A 13582-nucleotide genomic window follows, 5' to 3' on the forward strand; every position below is an offset into this window, starting at 1 on the left:
AGCCACCATCTCTCCAGACATTGTGCAGAGGACAAAGGAAGGAACAATTTTACAGCCACAGCTCACAGGCTCATAGCTGAGGGAGTCAATACCTGGAAAACCTGAGTTTGGCCCAAAATACAGGCCCAGTAAACAAACACTGCACAACATAGAGTGTGCTTAAGTGGTCAGGAGAAAATCAAATATGGGGAGAGGTTTACATAGGGAAAACTGGTCATGGAAACCCACCCAGTTCTACCCCTCCCCTTCCAACCCAGGTGCTTGCAGCACCCGCTGAGAGAGATGCATCTGGCCAGGGACTCAAAAGCATGAGGCAGGAGAAATTGTTTGGTGACTGAACCCAAGATCTGGAAACATGGAGTCCAAATGTGATGTAGGGGACTAAGAATTGACTCCCCCACTACTTGAGTGGAACCCAGGGGAGATCCCTGGAGTAAAGTCCTCCAGCAAGGACTGGCAAGTACTGGATGCCGGAGGTGCACTGATTTAAAATCCCAGAGCAATTGGCATTCAGCAAAGAGCTGGAGCCTGCCTACACCTAAACCCTGCCTCCAGGAACTCCACCTACAGTACTCTCACTCCAGGAATCCAGAGGGTGAAGCATCACACTTCAGAAGACGCCACCTAAAACTGCTGAGAAGAGAAGCTGAGAATATTTTGAACTCCAATGGAAACAATTGTTTAACTTTTCATCAAGAACTTTTTTATTTTCTTTTCTTTTTCTTGGGGGGGGGTTGTTTGTTTATTTGTTTACTCTTTCTCTGTGACCTTTGTGGTACATGGACATTTATCCATATTTATATTTGTGTTTTTTCTCATTTCTATAATTTTTGAAGACAGTTATTTTTTTCATTGATGAGTTTTTTATGAACTAAAATGTTTGATTAGTATATTTTAGTTTTGTTTTGTATTCTTTAATTTTTTAAATTTTAATTTGTATATTTTTCCCCTACCTGTTTCCCTTGATTCTCTCTTTTATTCTGCTAACAGCCATCTCTATTGTTCTTTAACTCTTCCTTTAATTTTTTTTACTTCATCTTCTCTCCTCCCTCATAATCATCACATCCTATATCACTTCTGTTCTTTCCTTGTCCACCATTTGAAATTATAAACCATTTGTCCAAATTGCCTTTTTTATTGTAGGCAATAACTGATCATATCATTTCTGTTTACTATGAAAATTAACATTGTAGACATCATAGTAGTAACTATTTGGTTTAATGCTGTATATTGCTTACATTAGTTGTTATTATTTGTCTCCCCCTAAATAGGGGATACTGGAAACTGTCAGGGACACTGTAAGTCCACACTGTAGAAACTCTACTGCCTCAGATCCATACTGTTAGATAGGTAGGAACATGAAAAAGCAAGGGAACAAATCACTCCAAACAAATTAAGATACTCCAGTAGCAGAATCCACTGATACCACAGTGGGATAAATGTCAGAGAAGGAGTTTAAAATGTGCATGAGTTAAACTGATCTGCAAAGTAGAGGATCACATGAGAGAGCAAATATGGGTAGCAAAAATCACTTCAATAAAGAAATTCTGAAAACAAAATCTAAATTATTGAAATAATGGAAACAATAAACCAAATTTAAAATCAATAGAAAGCATCACCAAGAGACTAGCCCACTTGGAAGACAGAATCTCAAGCAATGAAAACAAAATACATAATCTTGAAAACATAGTTGGCCATGGAAAGAAGGTATTAAGAAACCATGAACAGAACTTCCAAGAATTATGGGATAACATGAAAAGACCAAATTTAAGATTTATCATCATAGATAAGGTGTGGCAATACAACACAAAACAATGCACAATCTTTTCAATGAAATAATATCAGAAATTTTCTCAAACATAAAGAATAAAATGGAAAACCAAAGACAAGAGGCTTACAAGACCCCAAATGTGCAAAATTACAACAGATCCATATCAAGGCACATTATAATGAAAATGCCTAGTATACAAACTAAGAATAGAATTTTAAAAGCTGTGAGAGAAAAATATCAGATTATATATGGGGGAAACAATATGGAGATCAGCTGATTTCTCAACCCAGACCCTCAAAGCTAGGAGGTACTGGAATAACATATACCAAGTTCTGAAAGAAAATGGATGCCAACCAAGAATCCTATATCCAGCAAAATTAAGCTTCATGTATGAAGATGAAATAAAAACCTTCCATGATTAACAAAAGTTAAAAGAATTAATAACTAGTCTGCACTACAGAACATTCTCAAAAAAATTCCATGAAGATGAAAAAAAAAGTGAAAACCAGCAAAGAGCAGAACTACACTAAAGGAATGGTCAATAAAAAGAGGAACTAACTCAAATTAAAAACTAGAAGTAAACCCAAATTTCTGTGAATACAAATCATATCTCAATAATACCCTTGCGTTTTAATGGCCTAATCTCATTAATCAAAAGATATTGACTGGAAGATTGGATTAAAAACAAGGCTCAGGCTGAGATATAGCTCAGTTGGTAGAGTTCTTGCCTCACACGCACAAGGCCCTGGGTTCAATCCTCAGCGAGCACACACACACACACACACACACACACACACACACAAAAAAAAAACCCACAAGACTCAACAATCTGCTGTGTCCAAGAGACTCACCTTGAAGGCAAAGACATTTGCAGACTGTAGGTGAAAGGGTGGTAAAAAATCATATTACTCACATGGATCACCTAAAGAACCAGAGGTTTCTATCCTCAAAACAGATAAAGTGGACTTCAAGCCAAAGTTAATCAGAAGAGACAAAGAAGGACATTTCATACTGCTTAAAGAAATTTAACACCAACAAAGCTTAAGAATCGGGCTCATAAGTCTCTGGACTCAGGACCCATAGCTCACTGTTTTAGCTCAGACACAGCTCACAAGCAGCTTAGCAGAAACACCTATCAGCACCTCTGCAGAACTCCAGACTGTTCTCCACACCAACGCAAGTCGCTCAGTTGCTACCTACCCACAGTACAAGGCCATCGCCCAGATCCCGCCACATCACTAGACACCCTGGCAGTGGAGGCAGACCGCCTTCATCTTGGAAAACTTTCCTCGCCATTTTTTGATGGGCATGGTTGTTATCAGATCGAATTGCCATTTGAGCAGGTACCTGATTTCCAGTTTCCCCTCCCGAGCAGGGTGAACTCAGCACAATAACCACCCAACACAAGAATAGCTCTCATTTGGACAGGAATGCAGTGTGACTAGGGTACTGCCCACCTGGAGTGAGCCTTGGGGTGAGAGGTCCTGCAGTTGGGACCTGATAAGTAAGAAAAGATAGGGCACTAAGGTCTGGATCATAACAGAGAGATCAGAATCTGGGAAATATCCAGGCAAGAGAGGGAGATGATACCAGGGGCTCAAGTCAGATGAGTGGTCATAAAAAAAGATCTGTGAGGAGCTATTTCCCTGCTGAGATTGGTGGGTGGCACTCCCTGCTTCCAGACACTCCACACCAGGTCCAGTCTTCTCACCCTGGTTACCTACACCATCCTGAGGGCAGAGACACCTACAGGATGAGACAACACCTACTGGACAAGAAGAGAAAGAAACAGATCTCTAAGAGTATGTTTTTTCCTTCTTCTTTCTTTTCTACCCCTCTATCCTCCAGCCCTCACATCCTCAACATATGCAAAACCAAGAACTTTGCATGAAATAGGACTTTGAGGACTCACCTGAGCAATATAATATAGAGGAATTGCATAAGACATTTCTTTTTCTTTTTCTTCTTTCTTTCTTTCCCTTTTCTTCTCTTTCTTCTTCCTTCCTTCACCCTCCAAATTTTACTATTTTTACATACTGTATTTTTATAAATACATCTGTATGGGGGTTTTATGTACTCTACTGTCTTCCCATGTAATTGTCTACCCCCAAATTACTTCCTATCTATTCTCCTGCTGCTGTCTGGATGGGCACAATGACCGGGAGGTGACAAGCAACTTGTGAAGGTTGAAGTGGGAACTGCTTCATTAAGGAGGAACTCAGCGGGAACTGATCAAGAACTCAAGGTAGCAGGCACCCAAGGTAGCAGGAGCCGCCTCATTGCAGAGCAACAGAGGTATATATACCTAACTGATTACACACAGCTTGACTCAATTAGCATCATCTAGATACAGTAGTCAGCCAACAAGGAATCCTCACCATCTTAATGGCTCGGTGGCGTTGCCTCACAAACCACTCCTCCTGGCAAACTGCCAGGTGCCATCTTGATTTGCAGTCTCCAGCATTCTCCAACTACTAACCCTCTTCACTAGATTTCTCCTTCACATTTCCTAAGATATATTAACTCCATACCCTCACATCTTTTCCCCTCAGCATATTGTCCTATGCCAGACCCCCAGTTCATTGTCCACCTCCAGAAACTGTGAACCCTTTTATGAAACTACTGATTATATTTTAAAAAATAATTGAATCCAACATTTCTGGACATTGAGACTAAACTGTAAATGTCTTAATAACAACAATTCAGTCATAGGTGACATATTGTTGATATTGGGATCTATTAACATTGTCCTTCTCCACAAAGGAGAGATCTTGAAACCCTACAAGAGCACTTCAAATCTATAAGGTAAAAACAATAACACACCAAATACACAGATCTGGGGAGGAAGACACATGAGAAACATGAAAAGACAAGGGAAGAAAGTACCACAAACAAACCAAGACAACACATCATTAGAAACATCGGCAGCTACAGCAGAAAAAAATTACAGAGAAAGACTTCATGATATACATGATTAAAATGTCTTGGGATCTCAAAGAAAACATAAGAGAACAAATACAAGCAGTGAAAGATCACTTCAACAATGAGCTACATAAACAAATTCAAAAGACAAAAGATCACCTCAACAGGGAGATAGAAGTTCTACCAAAAAAGAAAGAAAGAAAGAAAGAAATCCTTGAAATGAAAGAAATAATAAGCCAAATTAAAAACTCAAATGAAAGCATCAACAACAGAGTAGACCACTTAGAAGGTAGGACATCAGACAATGAAGATCAAATAAATCATCTTGAAAAGCACATAGACCACACAGCGAAAATGATAAGAAACCATGAGCAGAATATTCAAGAAATATGGGATAGCATAAAAAGACCAAATTTCAGAGTTATTGAGATAGAGGAAGGCATAGAGGTCCAAACCAAAGGAATGAACAATCTATTCAATGAATTAATATCAGAAAACTTTCCAAATATGAAGAATGAATTGGAAATCCAAATTCAAGAAGCCTACAGGACACTGAGTATACAAAATCACAACAGATCCACACCAAGGCACATTATAGTAAAAATGCCCAACATACAGAATAAGAAGAGAATTTTAAAAGTCTCAAGAGAAAGGAATCAGATTATATATAAGGGAAAACCAATTAGTATAATGGCAGATTTTTCAACACAGACCCTGAAAACTAGAAGATCCCGGAACAACATATATCAAGCTCTGAAAGATAATGGTTGCCAACAAGAATTTTGTATCCAGCAAAATTAAGCTTTATATTTGAAGATGAAATAAAACCTTCCACGATAAACAAAAGTTAAAAGAATTTACAGCTAGAAAACTGGCACTACAAAACATCCTTGGCAAAATATTTCATGAAGAGGAAATAAAAAACAGTAATAAAAATCAGCAGAGAGAGGTAGTATACTAAAGGAAAAAATAATCAAAGAGGAAAACCAATCCGAGTAAAATAACAAAAATAAACAAATATTGCTGGAAATACAAATCATGTCTCAATAGTAACCCTGAATGTTAATGGCTTAAACTCACCAATCAAAAGACATAGGCTAGTAGATTGGATTTCTTTAAAAAGACCCAACAATATGTTGCCTCCAGGAGAACTCATCTGATAGGAAAAGACATACACAGACTGAAGGTGAAAAGTTGGGAAAAATCATACCACTCACATGGACTACAGAAGAAAGCAGGGGTTTCCATACTCATATCAAATAAAGTAGACTTTAAGCCAAAGTTAATCAAAAGGGATAAAGAAGGACACTACATACTGCTCAAGGGAACCATACACCAATAAGACATAACAATCATAAATATATATGCCCCAAACAATGGTGCAGCTATGTTCATCAAACAAACTCTTCTCAAGTTCAAGAGTCAAATTGACAACAACACAATAATCTTGGGTGACTTTAACACACCTGTCTCACCACTGGATAGATCTTCCAAACAAAAGTTGAATAAAGAAACTATAGAACTCAATAACAAAATCAATAACTTAGACTTAACTGACATATATAGAATATTTCAACCTCCATCAAGTAGATACACTTTCTTCTCAGCAGCACATGGATCTTTCTCTAAAACAGACCATATACTATGCCACAAACAACTCTTAGTAAAAAAAAGTAGAGATACTACCTTGCATTTTCTCAGACCATAATGGAATAAAATTGGAAATCAACAACAAAGTAAAAAATAAAATCCACTCCATCACCTGGAGACTAAACAATATGCTACTTAATGAACAATGGGTCACAGATGACATCAAGGAGGAGATTAAAAAATTCCTAGAGGTAAATGAGAACATAGACTACAACATATTGAAATCTCTGGGACACTATGAAAGCATTACTAAGAGGAAAATTCATTACATGGAGTTCATTCCTTAAAAGAAGGAAAAAAATCAACAAATAAATGACCATACACTACATCTCAAAGCCCTAGAAAAGAAAACAAATCAGCATCAAAAGCAGTAGAAGTCAAGAAATAATTAAAATTAGAGCTGAAATCAATGAAATTGAAACAAAATAAACAATTGAAAAAATTGACAAAATCTTTGAAAAAATAAATAAAATTGACAGATCCTTAACCATGCTACTGAAGAGAATGAGAGAGAGAATTCAAATTACCAGCATACGTGATGAAAAAGGTAATATCATAACCGACACTACAAATATACAGAAGATAATTAGAAATTATTTTGAAATCTCATACTCCAATAAAATATAAGACATTGAAAGAATTGACAAATTTTGTAAGTCATACAATTTGCCCAGATTGAGTCAGGAAGATACTCACAATTTAAACAGACTAATCTCAAGTTAGGAAATAGAAGAAGCCATCAAAAGCTTACCAACCAAGAAAAGCCCAGGACCAGATAGACACACAGCCGAGTCCTACAAGACCTTCAAAGAAGAACTAATACCAATACTCTTCAATTTATTTTAGGAAATAGAAAAAGAGGCAGTAATTCCAAACTCATTCTATGAGACCAATATCACCCTGATCCAAAAACCAAGCAAAGACACACCAAAGAAAGAAAACTTCAGACCAATACCTCTAATGAACATAGACGCAAAAATTATCAGTAAAATTCTGGCAAATTGAATACAAAAATATTTCAAAAAGATTGTGCACCATGATCAAGTGAAATTCACCCCAGGGATGCAAGGTTGGTTCAAAATATGGAAATCAATAAATGTAATTCATCACATCAGTAGACTTAAAGAATTATATGATCATCTCAATAGACACAGAAAAAAACATTTGACAAAATACAGCACCTCTTTATGTTCAAAACATACTAGAAAAATTAGGGATAACAGAAACATATCTCAACTTCATAAAGGCTATTTATGCTAAGTCTCAGGCCAATATCATTCTAAATGGAGAAAAAATTGAAGGCATTCCCTCTAAAAAGTGGAACAAGACAGGGATGGCTTCTTTTACCACTTCTATTCAACACAGTTCTTGAAACACTGGCCAGAGCAATTAGTCAGACAAAAGAAATCAAAGGGATATATATAGGAAAAGAACTTAAATTAGCACTATTTGCTGACGATATGATTCTATACCTAGAAGACCCAAAAAGCTCCACCAGAAAACTTCTAGAAGTAGAAAGTGAATTCAGCAAAGTAGCAGGATATAAAATCAACACTCATAAATCAATGACATTTCTGTATATCAGTGACAAAGCCTCTGAGAAGGAAATGAGGAAAACTACTCCATTCACAATAACCTCAAAAAAAAAAAGATACTTGGGAATCAACTTAATGAAAGAGGTGTAAAAACTATACAATGAAAACTATAAAACCCTAAACAGAGAAATCAAAAAGCCCTTAGAAGATGGAAAGATCCACCTTGTTCTTGGAAAGGCTGAATTAATATTATCAAAATGACCATGAGTTGTGGTCCTACTACCAAAAGCACCACACAGATTTAATAGAATTCTGATCAAAATTTCAATGGCATTCCTCATAGAAATAGAAAAAGTAATCATGAAATTCATCTGGAAAATAAAGAGACCCAGAATAGCTAAAGCAATCCTTAGCAGGACGAGTGAAGCAGGTGGCATTGCTATACCAGACCTTAAACTATACTTCAGAGCAGTAGTAACAAAAGTGGCATGGTATTGGCACCAAAACACACTGGTAGACCAATGGTACAGAATAGAGGACACAGAGAAAAACCCACAAAATTACAATTATCTTATATTAGATAAAGGTGCCAAAAACATGCACTGAAGATAGCCTCTTCAACAAATGGTGCTGGGAAAACTGGAAATCCATATGCAACAAAATGAAATTAAACCCCTATCTCTCACCATCCACAAAACTTAACTCAAAAGGATCAAGGACCTAGGAATTAAACCAGAGACTCTGCATCTAATAGAAGAAAATGTAGGCCCTAATCTTCATCATGTGGGATTAGGCCCCAACCTCCTTAATAAGACTCCTATAGTGCAAGAATTAAAACCAAGAATCAGTAAATGGGACAGATTCAAACTAAAAAGTTTCTTCTCAGCAAAAGAAATAACCTGTGAGGTGAACAGAGAGCCTACAACCTGGGAGCAAATTTTTACCCCTCACACGTCAGATAGAGCACTAATCTCTAGGGTATACAAAGAACTAAAAAAAGCTAAGCACCAGAAAACCAAATAACCCAATCAACAAATGGGCCAAGGCCCTGAACAGACACTTCTCAGAAGAGAATATACAATCAATCAACAAATATATGAAAAAAATGCTCATCATCTCTAGCAATCAGAGAAATGCAAATCAAAACTATTCTAAGATATCATCTCACTCCAGTCAGAATGGCAGCTATTATGAAGACAAACAATAGTAAGTGTTGGAGAGTATTAGGAAAAAAGGCACACTCATACATTGCTGGTGGGACTGCAAATTGGTGCAGCCAATATGGAAAGCAGTATGGAGATTCCTTGGAAATCTGGGAATGGAACCATCATTTGACCCAGCTAACCCTCTCCTTGGACTACACCCAAAGGTCTTAAAAACAGCACACTATATGGACACAGCAACATCAATGTTTGTAGCAGCACAATTCACAATAGCTAAACTATGGAGCCAACTTAGATGCCCTTTAGTAGATGAATAGATAAAATAAATGTGGCATATCTATACAATGGAATTTTACTCAGCAATAAAAGAGAATAAAATAATAGCGTTTACAGATAAATGGATGGCATTAGAGAAGATAATGCTAAGTGAAGTTAGCCAATCCCCCAAAAAACAAATGCCAAATATTTTCTCTGATAGAAGGAGGCTGATTCATAGTTGGATAGGCAAAGGGAGCATGGGAGGACTAGATGAATTCTTGATGGGGCAGAGGGATGGGAGGGAAAGGAAGGGGGCAGAGGATTAGCAAGGATGGTGGAATGTAATGGACATCATTATCCAAAGTACATGTATGAAGATATGAATTGGTGTCAACATACTTTATATACAAACAGATATGAAAAATTGTGGTATATATGTGTAATAAGAATTGTAATGCAAAAAAAGTACATGTATAAAGACATGAATTGACATGAACATACTCTATATACAAAGATATGAAAATTGTGGTCTATATGTGTAATAAGAATTGGAATGCATTCCACTGTCATATATTTTTTTAAAAAATCAATTAAATTTAAAAATTTATCCATTCATACAACCTCAAAAAATAAAAATAAAACAGTATTATTTAACTCAAATTAATAAATTAGTGATTACATAAAATATAAATGCATAAATACTTAGGTAAAAGACAGGGCTGTCATGGCATTTTTAAATAAGATAGCTCACTGGATACATTTCTGGATATAAATGACTGAGATTTTTCTTTTCTTAAAACTTTGTATTTTGAAATAATTTCAGGTTGACATAAAATTTTTAAAATCCTGCAGAGTTCCCACATATCCTCACTCTGCTTCTTCTAATTTTTAAAAATATTTTCAGTTGTAGATGGACACAATGCCTTTATTTTATTTATTTATTTCTATGTGGTGCTGACGATCAAACCCAGTGCCTCACATGTGCTAGGCAAGTGCTCTACCACTGAGCTACAACCCCAATGCTTCTTCTAATTTTAACATGTTATATAACCATGCTATTTTTACCAAAACTCTTAACATCTGAAATGAAACTACAAAGTTTATTCAGATCTTTACCAGTTTTTTCAATAATTTCCTTTTTGTTGAATCCAGCATACACATTTCATTTAGTTTTCATCTCTAGAGTTTTTATCTCTTTGTTCACTCCTCCAACTTGTAACAGTTTCTTGGTCTTTCCTTGTTTTCGTGACCTTGACACTTTTGAAGAGTACACTGTTACAGAATGGTTGTTTGTTTGTTTTCCCATTCCATTCCTTCAAAGGGATACTAAAGTTTATTCAACCTGTTGAAAAGGATTAAGAATAAGTCCAAAGTAAATTTGAGATCTTTTATTGCATCTGAAATATCAAATTGACTCCAGGACTGTTTCTGTGTCTGAAAACACATATATCTTATTCATTAGCCTGTGAACCTTTTTCAGAAACATAAATAACCATTGAAAAATTTCCTGATAACTTGTTTTTCACTGTTGCTAATTGCTGAATTAAAGACAATTGCTAAATTTTAAACAAGTTCAATATCACTTCCTTCAAGGATTAAATCATGTTTCTGAGCTGGAGACACTGAACAAGCAACACCTGTTTTCATTTGAACCCTGCAGATATATTTTCACCCAAGAAATTTCAGATTTCAACAAGAGACCCATTCTCCTGAATAATAACATTGATGGGGAAGGGAGCATAAACAGACATCAGTGCAACACCCTTGATCAGGTTCTGTTCATGGCTACAGATTGGGCACACAGTGCCCAGTTCCTTTCTATTTCCCCACCATTTGTCAACCCATAGCTGCTTTTATTTTTTTCCAAGGAGGATGAGTTCTACATTGATATGATTAAATCCCTCTGGAGGGTTCCTCTTCCGCCCTTCACAATAACTGTGTGTCCCTTCAGAATAATGTCAACATTTTCTGGAATGTCAACAGTCTGATTGCTGAAAATGGTCTTCATTCCGCAATAGATGTAGCAAAGAGCCAGAGTGGTTTTTGTTGTTGCTGTTTTGGTAACAGGGATTGAACACAGAGACACTTAACCACTGAGCCACATCCCCAGCCCGTTTTTGTTTTTTATTTTGAGACAAAGGTGCCTAGGGCCTCATTAAATTGCTGAGGCTGCCTTTGAACTTGAGATCCTCCTGCCTCAGCCTCCCTCCTCAGCCACTAAGATTACAAGCGTGCCCACCACACCTGTCACAGAATGTATTTTGTAGAATAGCCCCCAATTTGAGTTTGTCTGATAATTCATCAATGAGACTGGAATTATGGATAGGAGAGAAAACATGAAAAAACTAAAGTGTCATTTTCTTCTGTCCTATCGAGCCACACAGACAGCATCAACATCAGTAGGCATGTCACCTTGATGGCCTGGTTAAAGTGCCAGTTAAAATTACTATTTCTTTTCCTTTTCCACACTCTATTTTTTGAAGTTAGTCCTTGAATAAACAAATAATAGCTCAACTAGCATGCAGGAGCCTGCATCGGACCCCAGCACCACAAAAGCAAATAACAGTACAACTGACAAAAAGATTAGATCTGGATACTTTAAGAAATAAAGCTAAGTCTGGGGTGTAGTTCAGCGTCAGAGGGGCATGGGCAAGCCCCAGGCTCAATCCACAGTGCCCCCCGTTGAAAGGAAAAAAAAAACACACATACACCAAATCACCAGAATCAGGAGAAGCTGATTGCGGTCTCCACCAAATACGTCTCCTCCTCCCAGGGTCCCCATTACCACCCTCGTCTACGTAATTTTGCTGTCTAGGACTCTGGGTTGTTATAATGAAGCACAAAGTAGCTCAAAATAAGTCTTCCTCAGAGGAAGGAGCTGCCTTGGAGGAAGGTTCAGAGCCCCCCAACCCCCCGCCTCTGTCCTTGTTTTGGTCTTATTCTTACATTTGCTCGCTCATTCATTTTCTCATTTGTTCAACATTCACCTCTGTAAGCTGACAGTGGAGAATTACCCAGGCCCTGTGTTAGGGAGAAAGCAGTAACAGAAATCCCAGCCCAGACCTGGATACATTAGAATTGGGGACAGGGAGAAGGAATCACAATTACAAGCCCCCAACCCCTGTGGAGGAATGCGGCATGCAGGCAGATGCACGCAGACCAAGATTCTTCACAGGCACCCAGGAGACTTGGACAGACACTGGTTTAAACCCCAGCTGTGATCTTGTATCACTTGAGCCAAGTGACATCAGCTACCAAGCCCCAATTTCCTCATCTGGGAAACAGGAGTAATTTTCTCCCTCTATAACCTCCCCCACCCTGGCCCCTTGATGACCCTGAACACACTAGCCAAGTGCCAACCCCAGGGAACTTGAGAATGGGCGCTGGCTCCAGATCCACCTTCCCCTTGTGCTTCAGCACCTCCAGACCCATGGAGGCAGCAGGGACCAGGCTGTTCATCCCTCCCTGCCTTCAGCGTCCCACGCCAGGAGCCGAGGCAGGGGACAGGACCATACTGGAGGGACCCTGTGTCTTCCCAGGCTACCTGGAGTGCAGCCTCATGGTGAGCGGACACACTCTGGCTCCCTTGTTTTTCAATCAATAAAATAATGTTTAGAGGGTGAGAAGCCCAGTGAAGGACAACAAGGTCGGGTAGCAGAGGGAGAGTGGAAGAGGCTGGTGGTCAGGTGGGTCACATCTGAACAGAGTCCAAATGAAAGGCGGGACCAAAAGAGTATCTGGAGGAGGGCATTCCTGGCAGAGGGAGAGCAAGTTCAAAGGTCCTGAGGTGGCACTGGGAAGCTGCTGTGTTTGCAGAATGTACAGGAAGCTGGCTAGGACAGAAGATCACAGAGGAGGAGAGTTCAGGATGTCGCCGACCCTGGGGAGAACCTGGCCTTTAGTGTTCATTCTCGAGACGCTCAAATCCACCCGTGGACTCTGTGGATTCTTCATCCAGACACTGGTTACAGGGAGAACCAAAGAGCCCAGCTAAGTCCTCCACTCACAGCTCCTCTGAATACGCAGCTCTGCCCCCAGGAGCCTGACTCCCAGGTGGAACCAAACAGTGGGGGAAGAATAAAAGAAGCCCCAGTTCAGGGCTGGGGTGCTGGCATGGGGGCAGGGGGAGTCCTACAAGAGCACCCAGCAGGGGTCCTGCTGTTCCTGCTCTGCCCACTGGAAGAGGGGCACCCCTTTCTGATTCATATCTAGGGTGCATCAGACAGAGGCCAATGGACTCTCAAATGGGTGACAATTTAATAAAGGGACTGATCTCTGATCAA

At 38.6% G+C, this 13582-nt stretch overlaps 1 pseudogene; it reads right to left on the reverse strand.

The window, feature by feature from the left end:
• Positions 1-10750: 10750 nt before the first annotated feature.
• LOC101968952 (large ribosomal subunit protein uL6 pseudogene) lies at positions 10751-11307 on the reverse strand (annotated as a pseudogene).
• Between the last annotated feature and the right edge of the window lie 2275 nt (positions 11308-13582).

Source organism: Ictidomys tridecemlineatus, chromosome 15 (genome assembly GCF_052094955.1).
Source record: "Ictidomys tridecemlineatus isolate mIctTri1 chromosome 15, mIctTri1.hap1, whole genome shotgun sequence".
NCBI lineage: Eukaryota > Metazoa > Chordata > Mammalia > Rodentia > Sciuridae > Ictidomys > Ictidomys tridecemlineatus.